This window comes from Myodes glareolus, chromosome 12 (assembly GCF_982192425.1).
Source record: "Myodes glareolus chromosome 12, mMyoGla1.1, whole genome shotgun sequence".
NCBI classification, from domain to species: domain Eukaryota; kingdom Metazoa; phylum Chordata; class Mammalia; order Rodentia; family Cricetidae; genus Myodes; species Myodes glareolus.
Genome location: NC_142037.1, coordinates 42,320,786 through 42,344,893, shown reverse-complemented (window position 1 = coordinate 42,344,893; position 24,108 = coordinate 42,320,786). Strand labels below are relative to the sequence as shown.

The 24,108-nt window shown below is 40.5% G+C and overlaps 1 pseudogene; it reads left to right on the top strand.

Moving 5' to 3' along the window:
- The window catches only part of LOC125392313 (TCF3 fusion partner homolog pseudogene), a 50,800-nt pseudogene that overhangs the window by 7,397 nt on the left and 19,295 nt on the right, over positions 1-24,108 (top strand).

The window sequence follows — 24,108 nt, the reverse complement described above, 5'->3', positions numbered from 1 at the left end:
CACAGGAGTCCTCCTGTGTCTTCTGATTCTTACAATCTTCCTGCCTCCTCTTTTGCAATGTTTCCTGAGCCTTGTGGGGAAAGAGTGTGATATAGATGCTTCATTTAGGTCTTTTCACTACACAGTCACTTACTTGCTGCACTTTGACCAGTCATTGGGCTCTGCGTTAACCTTTATACACTGCACAAAAGAAGCTTCCCTGATAGGAAGTGACAACTTCACTAATATGGATATAAGAAAAAGTATTTAGGGGGCAGTTTAAGAGTATGCCCATTTAGCAAAATTATAGCGGTAGGCCTTTCCCTAGGGCTTATAACCAAACCAGATATTAGTTCTTGGCCAGGTTTACAGTACCGGGCATGAATTTCCTCATGTACAGTGGTCCTTAAATCCATATGAAAAGCTGTTGGTAACCCCGTAGATTTTATGCCACTATTGCACCATTGGGCATATCTTGACAAGGTGGTCATTATTGTGGCTCATAGCTGAGTAAAGCTGCTGGTCGTTTTTCTCCTTAGCAATCTACCTAGCCCCTTTCAGGACTATGAAAACTGGCCACTAAGGAAGAAATTTCCAGGTCAGTTACAGCTTGATTTCTCTATGTCCTGCGAGCAAAATACATGGTGTTTTCAGTGGTACAGTCTTATCATTAAGTTCTGGTGGGCAACCAAGAGCCATGACACATGCCTGTATTGTTTTGGAGGGTCTCTGGGAATCCCCCCACCAATAATAAAAAGAGAAACATGAACTATATTTGTTGGTTCTGCTGTGAACTCATTTAGTCACTGTCTGAAAACACTTCCAGCCTCGAATGGAGCCTAGAGCAAAACAAACACCAATAAAAACCACTCTATGGTTATCAGATACCAGTGTAAGAGTTTCTGCAATTTAAATTTTTCTAAATAAGTGGACATATGGTTGCTTTTGTTTTCTTGTTTGTTTTGTTTTTCTGGCCTGGAACTGGCTAGGTATACCAGTTAGCCTTGAATTTACAAAGATCTGCCTGTCTCTTCCTTAGGGAGGGCTACATTTAAAGGTGTGTGCTGCCCTGCCTGACAGATTCTTTAAGTATCTGTGGTAAGTTCAGGAATTTGAATGGAATCTGTGGCAAGATACAGACAAAACAATCAAAATCATGAGCCCCAAGAATTTTGAGGAAAGGTTTGGACTTAGCACATTTAAAATCAAAACAGAAAAAAACAAAAGCAAAAACAAAACAGGTCATAGCTCCTACTGAGTTCTAGCAGGAATGAAAACCCAGCCACAGGTTGGTAAATTACTTTGTGGCACAAACATTCCAATATAAATTGGTTGTCTCTGATCCAGCTCATTACAAAATCAGATATGACGAGGGGTTCTCCATCATCAACGAACTGTCACATAGGCCACTCTAAAAGCTGTGGTCAAACATTAACACGTAGCTCATCTCATTCTGTGGCTAGACCATAGACTCAATACTTCCTGTCCTCCATCTTGTGTAAATAGACCTAAGCGGAATTCATTTTCATACTCTTTCCTTCTCTTGTGACTAAATGCCTGAAGTGAAGCCTCTTACAGGAGGGACAGAGTTGGCCTTGGCTTACATGGATACAGTCAATCATTGTGGAAAAGGCACTGAGACAGGGAAAAGAGGTGGTTGGTCACATGGCATTTGCAGTCAGGAAGTAGAAAGTGAACAGGAAGTAGGACTGGGTTAGGACATCTCAAGACTCTTCCCAAGAGACCCACTTCATCCACTGCAGCTCCATCCAAGTTTTCACAGCCTCAACAGCTGAGGAACACGTGTTAAACCCTTGAGTCTATTGAGGGCATTTCACATTCAAGCAAAAACAGGCTCTAAATCTGCAGCCGTGGACTCTCATACTGAATAGCTGAGCCGACCTTGGTTGTGTCAGCAAACTTGTAGATCCATCAGCAAAATGAGCCGTTTCCTTCTTTTCGGTGTCTAATTTTAGCACAGATTACTGTGCAGCCATATATAACTGGTACTGTTTGTCACCAGATATTCTCAGGTAGGCGAAGCATTGAGTATGATGGCTCCTTTATCCAGTATTGATTTTGAAATCTAAGAAAGTGGGTTGAGTTGAAAAGAGGCAGTGCTTTGCAGTGAACGTAATTTGAGTTTAGTGATTTGCATCAGATTCAAATCAGTACCCTGGTGAGCTTCAAATTAAAAATGATGTTAATGAAAGTGAACCACGGACAATTCAGATGATGATGTTCTTACTGACCAGAGCTGCGTTGATGTTGTTACCTTAGATACACGAGCACAGAGGTGACCCATTCCATATGAGTCTTCAAACTACATTTCCCTCTACCCTTCCCTAGTAGAAAAAACAAAGTTGATCATAGCTTATTGATATTTTTTATCCCCAAATATTGATATCAGGAAAGTGTTTTTTGTTGCGATGACAAATACCAAATAGAAACAATTCAAAAGGAGGAAACATTTTGTTTTATGGTTTCAGAGGTCACAATTGAAGGTCAGCTGCCTTCACTGTTTCTGGGCCAGTAGTGAGGAAGCATATCATGGCTGAAGGGCATCTTGGAGGAGAGTTGCCCCTCTTCTGGTGGTCAAGAAACAGTAGACAGAGTTGTACCCTGGAACAAAATAGAGTCCCTAAAGAAAAGGTCCTAGGAACCTACTTCCTCCAACTAGAACCTACCTCTAAAAGTTTCCATAAAATGATGAATTTATTGCTGGATTAGTCAGAGCTTACATGATCCAGTCTCTTCTCAATGGTTAGGTCTGCCAGCTGAACACCAAGCCTTCAACATTAGCTAAGACAGTTTTGAAAGAAATGCTCCATTTTGGTGTTTGTGTGTGTGTGTGTGTGTGTGTGTGTGTGTGTAAGTTTATGTGCACGTGTGCATGAAGGAGCTTGCAGAAGTCAGGAGAGGGTACTAGATCTCTTGGAGCTGGAGTGACAGATGATTGTTAACCACTATGTTGGGAATAGGGTCTGAGTCCCCTTAGAGAACAGTAAGTTCTCTTAGCTGCTGACCATCTCTCCAGCCCCAACTGAAAACTTTAGTACAAGTCATGGCAAACTTGGGGGGGGGGCAAAATATATTATTTTTTAAAATTATTTATTTATTTAATGTGTATAAATATTTTGCCTGCATGTATTGTCAGGTCCCAACTGACCTATTCGTCTGCACTTGGAGGGAAAAGTGAGAACTGAGAAAGAAAGAGACAACAGAGTTGTAAGGACATCCAGTAAATAATGAACTTCACCTCCCATTTATCTCCCATATCCTTTATATCCCCCAATTCAAAAAGAAGGGGGAAGGTAAAAGACTTCTTTACCAAGATACAAAGAACACACAAAGTAATTACCTTCTTAACACCCAAAACATCAATTCCTGAGGTCAAAACATCCTGTTGGTAGGCACACCTTAGGTCAAACCTCGTGTCATATAACCTTGAAGGAACAAGAATGGGTTTGAACTCTCTGACCTTAGTCAGGATGGAATGAATCTACTTCTGTGAGTTCCCACAATGTATGCCTATGCACTGTGTGTGTCTAATGACAAAAGAGGACAGAAGAGGATACAAGATTTCCCAGGACTGAAGTGATAAGCAGTTGTGAGCTGCCATGTGGACAGTGAGAAGTGAACCCTGGTCCTCTGGAAGGGCGGTCAATTCTCTTCAACACTGAGTCATTTCTCTAAGCCAGGAAAAATCTCTTCTTTGAGAGATTGGTCTTAAGCCCTCAATTTTACCCACTGCACCACTTGAAACACTAGGCACAAATGGTACCTTTGCATTAGCACGCCATCTACCGAGTTCTATTTGATAAACGGACCCTTTAGTGTAAGAGTATAGTCTACATTTACAACTCATACCAGAGCAGATGATGCAGGGCTCCAGCAAATCACCCTCTGGATTAATCAGCTGTATTACAATAGCATTCTCCAGCTTACCATTCAGAATAGGCAAGTAATAAGCATTCCTAGGGGCACATACCATTCATTAGAAGCTTGGCTGATCTAGACCGGCTTCAGGAGAGCTCAGCATCCACTGCATTTCATTCTCCTTGGACTAGCGGCTACCAACAGCATACGCTCCTCAGGGTGAGAGGCAGGACTCAAAGAAGCAGACCTAACTATGTAGGTCCAATTAACACATCTGTTCATGACCATTAACATCCCCTAAGGCAAAGTATGACTCATAGGCAAATCTAAATTCACAGAATAAGGGAATTTCTCATCGAGGGTATGGATGGGAATGAAAATTTACTCAACACTAATATGGATTTAAAACTGGTACTTTTGACTTTGCAAGAGTACTATTCTATATGCTACTATCAAAGAGCTGCCATGATTGAATAGCTTTTTCAAGACAATTTAGTAAGTATTTCTAGAGTGCTTTGTTTATAGGTGCTGTGTTAGGTACCGAAGACACAGAAATCAATCAGATACAGGCATTGCCTTAAAAAAAATTCAAAAACAGGGCATTTATGGCTATAAACAAGATAAAATTTGATGTGAATGCTGCAAAATTTGTTATAACTGTTAGTATTATAGTTATCCATTTTATGTATAAGAAACCAAGTCTCAGAGTGACCAAATGAAAGTATTTATAGCTATTAGCATTGTGGCTACCATTATATATGAGAAACCAAGTCTCAGAGTGATTTGTTTACTTTTGTTTGAAAGACGAAGCTGAAATGGCCTCTCTTTGAAGATGAGAGATAAAGTATCCACAGCTCCCCTGCTGCTGCACATCCCTTGCCCTGATAGTGGCAGGGAGATGCTGCAGTGCAGTTGCTCACTGGATATCAAGAACCTTTAATACTGGTGAATTGGACACCATGAAAAGGGGTGTAGATTGAGTTGCCTATGCTTTTCTCATAATCATAATTCTTCTTTCTTGACCGAGGTGGCCTACCAAACCACCCTTTATCATAAGTACAAAGGCATATTTGCATATCTGGCTAATAGAGATATTAGATAATATCAGATACTTCAGTCAATGTCTAAGTATGAGATTCATGGGTCTGCTTGTGGGATTTATGTTACTATAAACTAATAAAGATAATAAAGAAATAAAATTCTTTATTTTGATAATAAAGAAATAAAATTCAAAGGGTCATTGGACCTTCTGATTCTGAGAAATCAGAGGACCATGGACAATAAGAAGGTATTCTGAGGGCTTTGGCATATGGATAATTATGACTGTCAACTCTACTAGATACTATGAAAACATTACTGTAACTTTTTATTTCATTGTTTTATTAGTGTATTGTAACAGTTTCAATATTAAATGGCTCTTCATATTTGTTTGGAAGAGCAGCTATGAACTTGAAGAATATCCACCATGACTGTTAAGGTGACTCAGAGATGCTTTGCTAACATTCCCTCAAGACGAAGCAAACCCTGGGGAGAGAGATGAGTGTGTTCGCTCTCAATTAGATCAAATGATAAATCACCAGAAAAGCCAAAGCTGGGACAGGCATCTAACGGCTGCTAGCCTGGGCAGCAGAATTTTGCTATTTGGGGGAAAACCTTCAAAACAACAGCAAATAAAACAACAACAAACTCTTAGGGGAGCATCAAGGGCAACAAAACAAATCCAGGAGCTAGGGATTAATTTTACGTAGCCTGTCAGAGATGTAATGACGGTGTTGAGTGCTGTGGTGAGAAGCTGAATAATTGCAAATACCGGAAAGGGTTCAGAACCTTGGAGAAGAGCAGCCTTTCTCTGCCATCATTTTATACTTGAGGATGTCCGGGTACTTATTTTTCACAGTGAGTTTCATGTTGATTGTTTGGAGTCTGGATTTTGATTTTTTTCCACATAAGGTTAGGGTAATTCTGCATGTCAGTAGGTCGCTTTTATTTTCCATTTTCTCAGAAGGGCCATACCCAACCAAGGTTGTACAGTACTGACTACTTGTCTCAGTGTAGAGAGTTCCAGAAGCCCAGGCTAGGGGCTGGACAGCTGGCTTTGTGGTTAAGAGCACTGGCTCTTCTTCCGGAGGACCCAGGTTCAGTTCCCAACACGGACATGTCAGCTCGCAACTGTAACTCACGTTTCCGGGGATCTGACATCTCCCACCTCCCACAGACATACATACAGGCAAAACACCAGATGCTCGGGCTAAACTGCGGACTTTGCTCCTTTCTTGAACCTGAGCATTGGAGCTGAATTGGAACTGCTTCCTGGGTGGCTTTCACTGTAGGAGCTGCTATAAACGTTTCAGTGGATGGTTGATGGCAAGAAAAACGTGTGTGTGACTCAAGTTCAACTTCAGTAACTGCTCAGAGAGTAATTACTATCCACAGGGACTCAGTAACCTTGGAGAGAATAGTGTCCTCTTACCTACTTTTAACTTTTTATTATTTGTTTGCCTATTATTTATTTACTTATTTATCGATCTTTTGTTTTTTTTCTCAAGACAAGATTTCTCTGTGTAACAGTCCTAGCTATCCTGGAACTAGCTCTTGTAGGCCAGAATGGCCTCAAACTCACAGAGATCCGCCTGCCTCTGCATCCCAAGTGCTGGGATTAAAGGTATGCACCACCACTGCCTGGCTTATTTACTTTATTTATGAAACAAGGTGTTTCTTTGTAGCCCTGGCTTGATATGTAGCCCAGGCTGGCCTCAAACTTGTGAAACTCCTCCTACCCCAGACTCTTAAGTGCTGGGATTACAGGTGTGCAGCACCAGACCTGGTGTCATATAATAGACACAGATGAACATAGTAATGGATTGGAGTGGGATATTGCAGGTATGTATAGAATGTGTTTCTTGAGACTTTTAAACAAAGCCTTGTAGTCTTCAGAAGATATATAACAGATTGCAGGAGTGTCTAGCCTTTTGACATTGTGACACAAATGTTGTCATTTTCAAAGCTTATGCTTGAGAATTATTAAACAAAGTTACAAAAGAAGAAAAGTCTGTGTGGGGGGTGGGGGAAAAACTTCTCATAAGGTTTCAAGTCAGTTTTCATGCTGAATCACATTCATAGTTACCCTGGAGCAAATGCGGTCTGGGGGTCTTAGGGTGGGCAGTGTAAAATACAGTCACCTTCTGGAACAGTAGAACACTGGGAATTGCTCCTCCTATCTGTGTTTTTGTACCTGATGTCGAATTCCTCTTTATTCCTGCTCCCAGCCTCTGGCAACCTCTGTTCTACTCTTTTTGAAGCACAAATGTCTTACGCTCTACTTGAGTGAGAACATATAGTATCTGCCTTTCTGGGCCTGGTTTATTTCTTTGAATATAAAGTCTCTTGATTTGATCATTTTGGTGCAAATGACACAGTTTCACTCTTTTTTGGAATTGAGTAAGATCCGTTGCGTATAAGAACCTCAATATATGCTGATGAAAATATCTGGGTTGATTTCGTATCTTGGCTATTATGAACAGTGCTGCAGTAAACACGGGGCTCAGTTAGCCCCCTTGCATGTATATCTGGAAGTGAGAGAGCTGAATCACGAAAATCAGAAATGCGATCTCAGACTTTTCTGGCTCCTGAGAATGTAATCGCTTTCACAATAGGAGGTGGAGCAATAGCATGAATTTAGAATGGGGTATCCAGGAACATTTGCGTAGGCCATGGGTGTATGATAACAGAGTTAGTAAGAACTGAAACACTTTAAGATCACTGTGGTAACCTTATCTTCAATCCCAAGCATTAGGAAGGCTGAGACAGAAAGATGGCTTCAAATTCAAGGTCATCGGGGATAACTTTGACTGCAAAGCAAGCTCCAAGTTCAGAGAAAAACTATGTCTCCACCATCTCTGTATAAAAATAGACACAAACACATGTATATTTGCATGTGTAATTTTTTTCTGTTTTACATATTATTTGAAAGAGATAAGTAGATGGGAAAAATTATTGGCCTTGTCTCCTTGGATCAAAAGATAATTTTTTTGTCATGGTATAAAGCTTTTGGCAAAGAAAAAGAGCCAGAGTAATTCCAGAGGAAAATGCTTAGCCTACTTCTGTGCTAATAATGGATCCTATCTCATGGCTATTTTTGAATTTTTTTTCTCAGCCTGTCTGAAAGGACTGGAATTTATCAATTTGGATATTTCTATGACACCAGCTTTATATTTCTCCATCTGAACTTCACATACCTGTTTCTGACTAGCAAGCAGGTAAATTGCCTAGCTTTTTCTTTATTTATTTTCTTTTCTTAAATGGCAGCATGGGAAATGTTTCCAAGATTATTTCTATTCTTCACTTTGGTAAAACTAAACTACTTAAATAGCAAATTCCAACTGAAGTCTATTCCCTTAATTATTCTGATAGCTCGCAGGATTATAATATTTTTAAATTAAGACCTATAGAAAACTTGGCAACCTATAGCACTTTCCCTTAGAAGTGAGATCCTTTCTTTACAGCTCAGCAGTGCTGCTCCCAGAGAAACTGGATTGTTTCTGCCCCTTTCCTACTTTAGAGCACGCTATTTGATTTCCTTCAAGCTGTTGATTCAATCATTACACCCTACACTGTAAGTATGATTCAACTAAACTGGTTATACAATCTTTCCCCCTTCTTTCTTCCTTTTGTGTTTGGGGAATTGGATTAGTATACGAGTGGATTTCTTTTCGGTGAATCAGACTTATTGTTTTCGCTGGTGAGGTTTCTGCTTTGTTTGGACATTTTCTGATGTAATTTCATTGATGAACGGTAGCTGAACTTTTCTTTCCTTGCACTCAGTTCCTTTGTTTCATTCTTTTTCTTTTCTGTTTCTTTCTACTTATGATTCATATGGCATTGCTCATCTACATTAAGGATAGTTCCCACATTGTTCAGGGGTATAATTCCAGCCTCCTTTGTCCTACAGGACAAAAAGCAGAAAGGATGAGATTAAAAAGTCTATGCAAAAGAACACCAGAGGCTGAGAGAAATAACCTGAATTTTCTAAGGGCTTTCAGTAGACCAGTAAGAGGACTAGACCTGAAAGGCTTTCCCTCTGATCTCAGGTTCTTCATTTGTTTATGTGTTCTGTTGTCTCTCTGTGGAGGGAGAACAGTGACTGAGAGATAAAAGACAAAGGACGAAATTCCGGGGCAGATATTGCCCTTATCCTAAGTTGTTGAGAGTCCACTGGTGTTCTGAAGGAATAACATTAACATTATGAACCCTTTAGAAGATACAGCCTTGTGGGAGAAAGTATGCCAATGGGGAAGGGAGAACGACAGGGATTTATTGCCGCCTCCCACTTCCTGTTCACACTCTCTGCTTCCTGTGTGGGGATGAAAATGTAGTCAGCCAACTTCTTGCTCCTGCTGGCATGTCGCACCTTCCCTACCTCTCTCTCTGGAACCATAATAAAAGTCAAAACAAACCTTTATTCCTTGGGTTACTTTTGGTCATGGTATAAGTAATTAACATGATGTGAAGACAGATATAAATGTGAGCAATGCACTCTGGGAACTCAATGGGCAGGTAGGCAGTGTTGTTAGGTGCAAGGACCAGGAGATAGATTTGGGGAGTAGATGGCATTGGGACTGAGGTTGAAAGGAAAACGATGCTGTTAGTAGGCAAGAGAGTGGAAGATGGGGAGACGTCAAGATCACAAGAACCAGGAGTTTAGCTGGCAGAATGCAAGTCACAAATTGAAGAGCACAAAGGGGAACATGGAGGGAAAGTGGTGGAGCTAAGGAATGTAGGGATTGCTACTATGCTAAGGAATTAGACTCTGGATTCTATGGAATATCCTCTTCATGGGTGGAATAAAGTATTTTTTTTAACTGGATTTCAGTTTATGGTTTTTGAGTATCAGAACATCACCACCACCTGTTAAATTATTATTTCAAAGTTGAATTTTTCTAATTTTTTTGTTGTGATAAGTTTATAGGATAGGGTTGTAAATTTTTTTTCAGTTTTATAACTGTGCAAGCATTTAGAGTATAAGGCATTTAAGCACACTTATAAGCTTTTATTAGAATAAGATGCAGTATAATAAGGTTAAACATTCTTTTTCCAGGGGAATTGATATTGAACTGAAGTGAGAAGTATTTGCCCAGAAAAAGATTACTAATCAGTATTGCTTCTAACCCCATCCTGGTTAACTCTACTTTGTCAAGGGGTGTTCTGAGTGTCTTATTCAGCAGAGTTAGTATCAGTACCTTAAATCTCCACACCACAATCATATTACAGTGGATTCTTACACAACAAGGAAACAATTTCATTAAAAGTAAGAGCTAGAATTTAACCTTTTAAGTAATGGAATTTTAAGTAGCCAGACCATTGGGAGCGATCACACACCACACAATCTTAATGTAGAACAGAACTTTGACTATGAATTTGATTTGATCATTTATTTCAAACCTTTTGAGTTTAATTGCTTTGGTCATTTCAGTGGATAGGATAGACTACAATCTTCAGGGACATTCCCTAGGTCTACTCATTTGATTTAACATTTTGTAGAAAAACAATGAGGTTTCACTGACCACACTACCATTTTGTCCTTCTACAAAAAGGGAAGATTTTTACTGGATTTTACTAACAAGTCCTGAGAAGGAGTCCTTGGTTTTTTTCTCCTTCCTTTGTTTCCAGAGTGACAGCTGATACACCCTTGAATATAAACTAAAGACTCATTGGCTGGTGAAAAGAACTTTTTAACTGTGCAAAGTATTGTTCCGTGCTATGGGACAATGGTTTTACCCTGTAAAGATTTGTTTCTTATACTGGTTTAATAGAATGCTGATTGGCCAGTAGTCAGACAGGAAGTATAGGTGGGGCAACAAGCAGGAAGTGGAGGTGGGGCAATGAGAACAGGAGAATTCTGGGAAGAGGAAAGCTTGGTCTGCAGTCGTCACCTAGACCGAGAGGAAGCAAGATGAGAATGCCTCACTGATGAAAGGTACCAAGCCACATGGCTAACACAGACAAAAATAATAGGTTAATGTAAGATGTAAGAATTAGTTAATAAGAATCCTGAGCTAATACGCCAACCAGCTTATGATTAATGTAGTCCTCTGTGTGTTTCTTTGGGACTGAATGGCTGTGGGACCTGGTGGGAGAGAAACCTCTGTCAACAGCCTCCACCCCAAATTTCTATCTAGATTTTGAACCTGTGAGCCTGTGGTGGTGTGAATAAGAATGACCCTCATAGACTCATATATTTGAATGCTTGGTCATTAGGGAGTAGCAGTATTTGACAAGAATTAGTAGGTGTGGTCTTACTGGAGGAAGTGAGCCACTGGGGGTGGGCTTTGGGGTTTCAAATACTTAAACTAGACCCAGTGCCTCTCTGTCTTTCTTTTGGTTCCCTGTGGATCGCAGTGTAGAACTCTCAGCTACCTCCTCAGCACCAATGTCTGCCTGTGTGCTCCCATGTTTCCTTAATGATAATAAAGGACTAAACTTTTGAACTGTAAGCCAGTTCCAATTAAATGTTTTTTTCTTTATAAGAGTTACTGTGGTCTTGGTGCCTTGTCACAGCTATAAAACATTGACTAAGATAAAGCCTTTCAAACTGGTACAAGAAGTCAAGAGTATATTTTGTTTAAAAAGACTGTTAGGATTTGAAAATTTCTGAAAGACCATATTTTAATGCTTAAACTGAAATATTACAAAAAATGTGATGTTTATATGTTCAACTTCTTTTTCCCTTTTTGTTTTTCAAGATGGGGTTTCTCTGTGCAACAATCCTGGCTGTCCTGGAACTTACTGTGTAGACCAGGATGATCTCAAACTTCCAGAAATCCACCTTCTTATTCCTCTTAGTTCTGGGATTAAAGGTTTGTGGCACCATACCTGGCTATGCTCAACACTGAAAGTTAAAGCCATTGCTGATTCAATGTCTTAGTTAGGGTTGCTGTGGCTGTGATGAAACATCATGACTGAAAGCAACTTGGAGAAGAAAGAGGTTATTTGGCTTATACTTTCACATTGAAGTTCATCATTGAAAGCCGGGACCGGAACTCAAGCTGGCCAGGAACCTAGAGGCAGGAGCTGATACAGAGATCATGAAGGGGTGCTGCTCACTGGCTTGCTCAATGTGCTCTCCTACAGAACTCAGGACCACAGCCTCCGAGTGGCCCCACCCACAATGGGCTAGGTTCTCCCTCATCAATCGCTAATTAAGAAAATGCCCTGCAGACTAGCTTACAGTCCGGTTGTATGGAGGCTTTCTTTCAGGTTCCCTCCTCAGATGACCAAATCTTGTGACAAATTGTCATAAAATTAACCAGAAAATAATAAGGGAGCCAGAAGGAAGCTAGTTCAGGCTTCATACAGTTAAGCTTGCTTTCAGTACTTATGATTACTTCTCTGTATTGTTAGTACATTTGGCTGCTTTTTTTTTTTTTTTGGTAGTATATTACTTTCATCATTGTCTTTTCCTATTCCCTTCACTTCCTTATTACTTTCCTTTATTTCTTCCTGTCTACCCCTTTCTTCCATGAATGGGCTACACTTTGACTAAAGAATAATTAATAGAACCCATGTTGGATATGAGCATGATTCAATGCTGTGTACTGTTTACTTTAAAATGCAAATAGTTGAACTTTGCATGATTTTTAAAATAACATTTCTATTGTATGTGGGTCTGTCTCTCTCCTGGAGGGCAACGGTGGGGGTCAATGTTTTCCTTCCACCTATCAGTCTTGGGTACCAAACTCAAGATACCAGGCTCGGGGCAACAGGCGCCTTTACAACTGAGCCACAGATTTTCTTCTTTCTAAGAAAACGAGACAAGTTACCTTTTCCTTTGTATGCACAGATTTATGAGGGTGATGGAGCTTGGGTGTGTGTAGGACCAGCTCCACAGGGTCTCATCTCACCAAAGAGAACTATCTGAGGTTATTGGTACCTATAAGAGTCCTCCTCTTCCCCCATCTTCTTCCTTCCATCACTCCTTTCCTTCTTCTGTCTCTGCTCATCCCTTCTTTAGAGTTAGTCCCTACTTTGGTCCTAGCATATCACAATGATCTGCTGTCAATTATTAGAGGGATTGATATAAGTTCTGTATGGGTTTGCATATGTAAATATACAACGATTTGTTCTCTTCAACTCCAGTTTTGAAGCAAAGTCAGTGTACCTTATTTGATCTAACTTCTCGTTGGTGGACTAACCGGGATTTGGCAGCAGACTGTAGACACTCCTTCCTGGAAGCTGAACAGTGCTACCGATGACACGGAAGGAGAAATTCCCAGTCTCTCAGAACACACAACCTGTGTTCTTCCTTCTAATTTCACAGTTCAACCATTATAATTAGATGGCACCTCGATATGCCCCAAGAACACATTCATATTAAAACTCTTGCCCATACAGGAAGTGAAAATACTTTTTATTTATTGTGACTGAAAAACAGGAAGTGAGATGGTTATTCTTGTCATCTTTCAGCCAATAAATCTGGAAGTCAGAGATGATTCTGAGCATGGCTATGTCCTTGTCCAAATCAAGGAAAGGGTCATGTATGAATATTAGACTCCCAGTGGACTGGGTATGTGATGTTTTCTAAGAACTAGTGTCTGTACAAGCCAGACACTGTATTATTATTATTATTATTATTATTATTATTATTATTATTTAATTACTATTAAAGTCTCTGAGACTTTCAATGGTATTTATTGCTGGGAAATGGATCCACATTTGTAATAAAAATGTAACGAAAAGTTATTATAGATATGGTTGGAAATAAAGCGGTTCAGTAGTGACTGAATTAAAAGAGATAAAAATAGATCATGAAATAGGAAATTATTCTTACAAAAAAGTCAGAGTCCAGTTATTCGGAGAGCGTTATCAAGAGCTTTGATTTGTAATAGTATTGCGGATCTGAGGAAAGGACGCCGAGACATCAGCTTCACGTGGCCACTGCACACCTTCTCCTTCTCCAAGAAAGAACAGAAGTGACATGAGAACACCAGCTGCTAATAGGGTTGCTAGCTTTTAACAACACTTGGTGAGAAATCCCTCGAAAGACAAGATCAAGGGCGTTGAATTTAGAATTCTAATTGATAATCAGCATATTCTGGGTCAGAGAAGCATAAGAACCCTCCTATCCTGAAGGAAGCCAAAATGTCAAAGTTCACAGAGGCTCTTAGGAAGAGAGATAAAATGTGATTAGCTGGGGTCTTGACCTTCTAGTGTCCTTTCTTCAAGAGGTCCAGTTACATTTGTCTTTGTCCCCACCTCTTCCTTTCCTTCTGTAAATCAGACTCAGGTGCCTGGTTCTGAAATTCTAAGGCAGGGAAATCAGTGGGCTGGGTACCGTGCTGCAGCTGATGTTCTGATTTCATTGAAGGAGAGATAATACTATGTAGATGACAGGTGAGAATAAAGAATGATGACCAAAAAAAAAAAAAAAATCGGCCATTAAGAGTCACAGTAACTAACAGGCGAAAGGGTGGGACTAGCCTGCAGAATAGCTCCACCCAGAGGGAAAACTATGAATGAAGACAACTCAGGTCCTGCATTGTGGAAATCTGTTCTTAGCTGTAGACTAGAGTACGAATTACTAGACAGATCTCCAGAAGAGGGGCAAGAATATTTGCAGTTGCAAGAGAGAAGCCTAGGACACAGAGAAAAAATTACCCACCAGAGTAATGATGGCGCTCTCAGCAGAAACTCTGAAAGCTAGAAGAGCACGCAGTGGTGGCCTTTAATCTCAGAAAGATAATCGCCCACCGAGATACTCTATAGAGCAAAATTACCCTTCATAACTGAAAGAAAAAGAAAGAAATGTTCATGATAAACTCAAATTAATGGAATTCATGACCACCATGCCAGGACAATACCTGAGGGAAACAGGCACTGATGACGAAAGGCAGCTGAGTGTTTACAAGAAAGGATAAGGTCAATGAGAACAATAGACATACAAATGATTAGGAAAACATCAGCATTACAGAAACAACAAAGCGCGTGAGCTCATACGGCTGACCAACAGCTCTGAAGATGAGTGGTCTCAGTTCTTCAAGAAAAAGATATAAACTAGCAGGTTGGCTTAAAATTCATGACCCACAAGTTTGTAGCCTGCAAGAGATGGACCTTACTGGTGACAAAACAGTCAGGGCCTTAGAGTCAAAGGATGGGAAAAGGCAATCCATGGAAAGAGAACCAGGAAGCAAGCAGGGACAGCTGCTCTAATCTCCGACCAAGCAACCTTCAAGTCAAAATCAGTCAATAGAGGTAGCAGCCACCTCATCTTGACCCAGGGGACAGTTCATTGATATGGCCCAGCCGCTCTGTATGTGTTTAGTGGGCATCAGCTCATTCAGTTTCCTAGAATAAATAGTGCTACAATGGTAAGACACAGCTTGACCTTAGCATAGTTATCGTGGATGACTTCAGTGCCCTGTTCTTACCAATGCATAAATTATCCAGACAAAAACATTAACAGATAAACATTAGAGTTAAATAACATTGTAGATCAGTTGGACCTAACAACCATCTATAGAAGAGTCTACTCATATAGAAGAGTCCCAATGCATGGGATCTTTATTTCTCTAAGATAGACCATATTTTAGGTTAAAAAAAAATCTTAACAGAAAAAAAGAAAATCGAAATAATTTTTGGTGTTCTTTTTGCTCACAGTGGAATAAAACTAGAAATCAATAGCAAGAGAAAGCACAGAACACGCGCAAACACGTGGAGGTTGAAGAAGACGTTATTAAATGATGAACAGGTCAGCAAAGAAACAGGGAAGTCATGGAATCTAACACTCTCCTCCGGTCTCTTACAGGCACTCACACTCATGTACATATACCCCTACACATATGCATCCATACACACGCATATACAAAATTTAAAAGATAAGAATTTTAAAAGAGAAAAAAAGAAACTACCCTAAAATCCCCGTAGAAACACGAAAGACCCTGAGTAGGCAAAACAATCCTGAATAAAAGCAGCAATGCTAGAAACATCACAATATCTAATTTCAAGTTATGCTACAGAGCCATAGGGATCAAAACACAGCACAGCACAGCACAGCACAACAGGGAAACACAGCACAGCACAGCACAGCAGGGAAAAAAGACACATGCCTGCAGCCTCTTGATTTCTGACAAAGACGTAATAAGACGTTACTCTGGAGAGAAGACAGCCTCTTCAGGAAATGGTGCTACAGAACTGGCTATCCAAATAAGAGTAACACTAGATCCTGTCTCACCAATTTTTTTTTTAAGGTAAATTGATGAAAGACCTTAATGGAAGTAAGCCCTGAAACTGGGAGAGTGGTGAAGACAAGCACTTCAAGACTGAAGCACAGCTAGTGACTTACAAAAACAAACAAAAACCATTCCACTGATAAGGAATTTATCTTGGTCAATAGGATTGAATGGAATTGGAAAGCTTTTTGTAAAGCAAAGAAAATGATAGATTAAGGAGCCAGTCTATAGTGCGCGCGTGCGTCCTCAAGGTTTTGAAGCTCTGTTAATACGTACAGAGCCATTTAGAATAGTTACCATCTCTTGGTGAATTATGTCTCTTATCATTATAAAAATGACTTTATCCCTGTTAATTATTCCCTTTGAGATCGACATTGTCAGCTTATCTGATTTTCGTGTTCTAAGGTTCTTACAGACATCTTGTGGTTTTTGAGTTCTCTGAATTGAAAGACTCTGTTCTGTGCTCCGTATAGTTAGGCCAATTTGTATAATGTATTGTGATATTAAAGTTTAAGGGTCTTTTGATATTTTAAAATGTAAGATCCTAAGAAAGAATATATTTTAGAAAATTGGCTAGTACTATAGATATCAAGAAATTCAGGAAAATAAAATTTCGAAATAAAATAATTACCCAGAGCGGTTAATCTTCAAGGTCACTTGACAGGATTTAGGTTAACCCTGGAAGTGCACTTCTGGATGTGTCTAGGAGAGTAAGAATCCAATTCTGAATGTGAGCAGCACCGTCCGCAGCCTCGGGTTCAGGACAAAAATAAATAGAACAAAAGTGCTGAGCACCAGTATCCATCTCTCTCTGCTACTTGAATGTGGAAGCGATGTGAGCGGTTATGCCACACTCCCACTGCCACACTGCCCATCCTCAACGGAGCACACAGGGACCACAGTCAACCCTTCCTTTCTTACTGCTCCCCTCCTCAATTGAACACAGAACTATGAGCTAAAGTAAAGCCTTTCTTTTTCTTTTTCTTTCAATTTTTAATGTCACATACTTTTAATTCCAGCACTCAGGAGATAGAAATAGGCGTATCTTTGAGTTTGAGGCCAGCCTGGTCTACAGAGCAAATTTCAGGCCAACCAAAGCTACTGTCTTTTTTTCCCCCATTAAAATTTGAAAATTTTAATTTTCAAATAAAAATTGCTTTTATTGAGTTATATATTTCCCTCTGCCACCCTCCCTGCCTCTTCCCTTCCCTCCTACTCTCTCCCTTGGTCCCTATGCTCCCAATTTACTCCAGAAGTCTTGTCTTTTTCCTTCTTTTCGTGTAGATTAGATCCATGTAAGTCTCTCTTAGGGTCCTCTTTGTTTTCTAGGTTCTCTGGGATTGTGAATTATAGGCTGGTTTTTCTTTACTTTATGTCTAAATGGCTTTTACGAGTGAATGCATATGATATTTATCTCTCTGGCTCTGGGTTATCTCACCCAATATGATGTTTTCTAGATCCATTGTTTGCCCCAAAATTTCAAGATGTCATTGTTTTTTTCTGCTGTTTAGTACTCCATTGTGTAAATGTACCACATTTTCCTTATCCATTCTTCAGTTGAGGAACATTTAGGTTGTTTCTAGGTTCTGGCTATGACAAACAATGCTGCTATGAACATAACTGAGCACATGTCCTTGTGGCACGATTGAGCATCTTTTGTGTTTATACCCAAAAGTGGTATTGCTGGGTCTTGAACTAGGTTGTTTCCTAATTTTCTGAGAAATCGTCACACTGATACAAAAGTACCAGTTTGTATTCCCACCGGCAATGGAGGAGTGTTCCCTTTACCCCACATCCTCTCCCGCCTAAATTGTCATCAGTGTTTTTGATCTTGGCCATTCTTACAGGTGTAAATGGAATCTCAGAGTTGTTTCAATTTGCATTTCTCTGATGGTTAAGGATGTTGAGCATTTCCTTAAGTGTCTTTCAGCCATTTTAGATTCCTCTGTTGTGAGTTCTCTGTTTAGGTCTGTAGCCCATTTTTTATTGGATTATTTGTTCTTTTGATGACAAATTTCTTGAGTTCTTTATATATTTTGGAGATCAGACCTCTGTCCCATGTGAGGTTGGTGAAGAACTTTCCACATTCTTTAGGCTGCCACTTTGTCTTGTTGACTGTGTCCTTTGCTTTACAGAAGCTCCTCAGTTTCAGGAGGTCCCATCTATTGTTTCTTTCAGTGTCTGTGCTACTGGGGTTATATTTAGGAAGTGGTCTCCTATGCCAATGCATTCAAGTGAACTTCCTACTTTCTCTTCTATGAGGTTCAGTGTGGTTGGTTTTATGTTGAGGTCTGATCCATTTGGACTTGAGATTTGTGCATGGTGATAGATATGTATCTATTTTCATTCTTCTACATGTTGATATCCAGTTATGCCAGCACTATTTGTTAAATATGCTTTCTTTTTTTCATTTGATTTTTTTTTGTCAAAAATCAGGTGTTCATAGGTATATGGATTGATATCTGGGTTGATTTGATTCCATTGTTCCTCCTGTCTGTTTTTATGCCAATACCAGGCTGTTTTCAGTACTGTAGCTCTGTAATAGAGTTTGAAGTCAGGAATTGTGATGCCTCCAGAAGTTCCTTTACTGTGCAAGATTGTTTCAGCTATCCTGGGTATTTTCCTTCGTCATATGAAGTTGAATATTGTTCTTTCGAGGTTTGTGAAGAATTTTGCTGGGCATTGCATTAAATCTGTAGATTGCTTTTGATAAGATTGCCATTTTTACTATGTTAATTCTACCTACCCAAGAGCATGGGAGATCTTTCCATTTTCTGGTGTCTTCAATTTCTTTCTTCAAAGATTTAAAGTTCTTTAACATCAAATTAAATAAAGAGAAACTCAAAGTGATCCCATTGAAATCAGGAACAAGACAAGGTTGTCCACTCTCTCCATATCAATTCAATATAATTCTTGAGGTTATAGCTAGAGCAATAAGACAACAAAAGGAGATCAAGGGGATACGGATGGGAAAAGAAGAAGTCAAACTCTCACTACTTGCTGATGATATAATATTTTACATAAGGGACCCCAAGGAACTTCTACAACTCATAAACATCTTCATTAATGTAGCAGGATGCAAGATTAACTCGAAAAACCTTCCTTTCTTCCTGTTCCTTCTCAATCGATTGTACCCAGGAACTATGAGCTACAGTCAACCCTTCCTGTCTCATACTGCCTTGTTGGGTTTTGTCACAGTGAGGAGAAAACTGACACATCTTCAACAGTCCCGTCTTTACCCCTTTCAGACAACAAGGACTATTGCAATACTGTCTACAGAGATGACTTAAAGTCCCTCATATCTCTAATACAGTTAACAAGAATTCTGTCTATGCACTTGGAGAGACGGCTCAGTAGCTAAGAGCACTTGCTGCTCTTGCAGAAGACCTGTGTTCTGTTCTCAGAACACACATCAGGAAGCTTACAGCCTCCTTTAATGTCAGTTCTAGAGATCCAACACCCTCTTCTGGCCTTACTGGCACTTGAACATACATGGCACACATACAGACAAGTAGACACATATACATAAAATAAAAGTAACTGAGTTTTTTTAAATGTTTATGCAGCTTCCTGGTGGTCTTTTTTCAGCTCTCCTACTAGCACATTTCCAACCCTTTGTGACTGTACTCACGTGCAGAACCTCTTCCTATCAGGGACCCCAAGCTGCCACAGTAGCCTGGGACCCAGTGAAACTTTGTCCGCTTTCCTATCCTCCATTCCAGTCTCTTCAGACTTATCCTTAGTCCTGTTGCAGCCTACTTGCCTGAGCCCCTCCCCCAGCCCACCTCCATCTCCCTGGGAGTGGGCCTCAACGTCCTATGTGGACCCAAAGGTAAGCCTCACCAACAGATTATAAGACAAGGAAGAGAGAATTTCAGGGCTTGAAGACAAGGTAGAAGAAAAGGAAGCTCATTAAAAATCCAGGCACAAATCACTCAAAAAATCTGGGTCATTATGGAAAGAACAGACCAACAAATAATAGGTTTAGAAGAAGAAGAAACCTAGGTCAAAGGAACTGAAAGCATTTTAAAAACATTTTAATTGAATTAGAATTATATTGTGCCCTTTCCATCCCCTCCCAAATACCCTTCCTAAAACCCCCATCATGCCCCTCAACTCCCATTTTCTTTTATTATGTTTGTTACATATATATGTGTATTTGTATGCCCAAATATACAATAAACATAAATACAAACTTGGCAAAATCATAGAAGAAAATTTCTTCAATCTAGAGAAGGCTATGCCTACTCAAGTAGAAGAACATACAGCACACCAAAGAGTCATTTCCAGAAAAGAAACTGTAATCCCAGCATTAGAGAGGAATATAAGGCAGTTGAGACAGGAATTTGTGCTCTTTCAGTTGGAAGATTTCATAGAGGTAAGAGCTCTCTAGTGACTTGGCTGCTTTGCTTTTCTGATCTTCAGAATGAACCCCAATATCTATCTCTGGATTTTTATTATTCATGCTACAGAGGTTGGAGTACTGGGAGAGACAACTGGAATCGGAGGCATTTTGGGATGAGCTAGAAACCTAGCAACAGAAATTCCAGGAACTTATGAGGGTAAGTAACCTCTAGCTAAGACTCCGAGCAATGGGAGAGACAGAGCCTGAACCAGCCATTTCCTGTAACCAGACAATCCTTCCAGTGGAAGAATTGGGACCCCAACCCAGTCACATAACCTTTGACCTACAATTTGCCCTGCCTGTAAGACAGGTTGGGGTAAAGTTAGCACAGCAATTACAGGAGTGTGCAACCAATGATTGGTCTATAGCATGAGAGGAAGCCTCCATGGCACTGCCTGGAAGGCCAGGACCCAGTGGCTGGACAGCCCACTGGATAGAATCAAACATGACTGGCCAAAAAATTAAATAAATAAAAAGTCATTAAAATTATTCCTAATGATATTCTGCCATACTCATAGATCATTGCCTAGCCCACTGGGCATCAGAGAGACTTTATCCAGCAACTGTGGAAACAGACTCAGACCCACAATCAAACTTTAGGTGTACCTTGGGGAATCATGCAGAAGAGGGGGAGGAAAGATTATGGGGGTCAGAGAAACCAAGAACGCCACCAAGAAACTCACAGAATCAACTAACTTAGACTCACAGGGGCTCACAGAAACTGAACCACCAACCAGAGAGCTTTCATGGGAGGGAACTAAGTCCTCTACACATACGTTACAGTTGTGAAACTTAGTTTTCCTGAGGGACTCCTAACAGTGGGAGCAGGGGCTGTCTCTGACTCTGTTACCTGCTTTTGAGACCCTTTGCTCCTACTGGGTTGTGTTGTCCAGCCTTAGTAGGAGAGGAGGTGCCCAGTCTTACCGCAACTTGATATGCCACAGAGGGCTGATACACATGGGGATCCTGCCTTTTTCTGAAGAGAAAGGAGAAAGAATAGATGGGTGTAGGAAGTTAAGGCCTACCAGGCTGAGAGATGAGTCAGCACCTGGAGTCTCTGAATGCTATCAGAGGTCCTGGTGGTGCCTAGTCAATGAGGAATGACCATGTGATATTATCTGATCTCCTGGGTGCTGGGATGGTATATAAAGCTTTCCCTGTTGCTAAATAAATGAGTCTGCTGTATTGTTTTCACCCGACTCCCAAAGCCTATGTCATTGACATCACACCTTCTTACCACCTCCCCCAAGGAAGGCGCTAGGGTCCAGCTATTGATGGGGTGAGGGTAGGGGAGGTTAAGAGGAGAAAGGGGAAAATGCGATTGGGCATTGGGAAAAAAATAATTAAACATGATGAACCTAAACAATAATAATGTGTGTGTGTTCTAGCTGCTTCGGTGACTGCCATTTCCCATTCTCTCCCTCATCTTGGACTTCTTTAGACTAATCCTGCAATGCCCTCCAAGTTTCCAAGTGAAAGTTCTTATTTTAAACTCTAAGCCTCATGAGGAATGGATGCCCAAAGCTTAGATCAGTCAAAACTTAGGTTTCTGTCTTGTGCCAATTATGCAAGTTGTAAATGCAAAGGAAACATGCTCAAAGAAACCTAAAACATGCAGTGAACACACAGATGGTAAGAAGGCAAAATGGCCTTATTGCCTATATGGAGTTTAAATGGTCTGGACAGGAGACCAAACAAAGCCTAATCCAGTCAAGACCTAGGTCTTAACTCTTCAGTTCCACGAAGGCTGAGAGAGGAGGGAGAGCTGCAGGAGGAAAGCTTGCTTGAAGGTGAGGTTGGTTTGTGGAGTTTCAGGAAAGCAGCCATCTCGACGCCTTTAAGAGCAAGGTGAAGCAACAGGCGCGGATCTAGAAGCCACGGCAAGCCACAGAAAGATCTAGCTGAAGAAGCTGGGAAAGCTGTCTCTATTGAAGAGCAGTTTTCCACTGTAGCTGATCAGCTTTTATATTGGAAGATAACATCTAGGGCTCTGAAAAGCAGAGAAAAGTCATTGGCTAACCAAATCTTTGCAGGAGTGTCTGGCTCTCTAGGTAGGAGCTAACGTAGCTAGCTACTGACTCAGAGTTCAAACCAGCGATCATTTACCATTCCGGATAATTCTAGAACCCTTGAAAATTATTCGAAAAGTAATACTTGGTGCGGGAGAATTGTCTGTATTCTGTCAATCATATTTTAATAAAACGCTGATTGGGCCAGGCAGGCAGTATAGGCAGGAAAGCCAGACAGGAAGTAGAGGTGGAGCAAAGAGACTAGGAGTATTCTGGAAAGCAGGAAGCTTCCTCTGCAGTTCTGCCCAGACCACCGGAGAGGAAAGATGTAAGCTGCCCCACTGGAAAAGGTCCTGAGCCATGTGCTAATGTAGATAAGGATAATGGGGTAACATAAGTTATAAGTGCTAATAAGTAGCCTGACCTAATGGGCCAATCAGTTTATAACCTAATGTAGACTCTGTGATTTTCTTTGGGACTTGCCAGCTGTGGGGTACCCGGGCGGGACAGAAACCCCAACAAGTCGGCCCTCATGCTACAAATACTGTGTCTGTGTTCTATAAATGGACTCAGAAAACCTGGACAACAGCACATCTATTTGCAACCAAACATTTGAGATCAGTCATTTGATCAAAAATTTTCCTTTCAAAATACCAGTGTTCATCAGAACTATAGTTTGTCATTAAAGAGAGCTAATAGAGATATCTAGCAATATTAATATTGTTTCATGCCTACTAATACAAAATTCATACAGAAGCTTATGAATCAAGGAATTATGTTGAGTTCAAATCTTGCTTTTTAATACGTGTATTTTAATAAGGCTATGGCTACCATAGTGACTTGTTCAATGGACCTGGGGAAAGTCAGTTGAAAACTTTCCAGAAATGATTCAACATTCCACACGGCATGAAGAACATTTTTCATTGGGGCTGAGAGTCAAAACCTCAGTAGATGGAAGAAGTTCACAGTAACACTAGTGCGTGACTGAGGAATTCAAGACTTTGGTGGGGAAGCTTCCCTCCTTTGTGCTGGAAACAGCAAGAGAACTTAACTTATTCTGCATCGCATTCCTTTCGGAGTTGAATTGTTAACCCAAGTAAGATGGGAAATGCGCAATTACTTTTTACGTCACCTTTGCAGCCTTTATATCTAGTTTTAGTATGGATTGTGTGAATGATTGTTAAATTAAATTAAATTTAGGCAATCAATAAACACACGTACACATCTGCTTTGTTTCAGTAATCTAGTAAAACAAAACCCATGACAAAACTAAGTAAACATGGAACCTCAGTACACTCAGTATATACTGGGGTTGGGCTATATCTGAAGACAGTAATAATTGCTTTTCTTTCTATAGACAGAGAAAGGTCTGAGAGAGGGTGGCAGGAATAGAGATTAGTGCATGAAGGGAATGGTGGTTAGGATGCAGAGGGAGACGGCTTGCAGGGAGGGGCAGAACCAGGAATGAAGGTCAGAAATCCAAGTGAAACCTTGACTGGCCCCCAGCCCTGCTGCCCGCTCATCTGCAGCAGCGGAGCCAGCGATGAGGAAGGGCACCTGTGAACACTGGATCAAGGAAAGGCACACTGCCTTCTAGCTGGCATCGCTGAGCTCC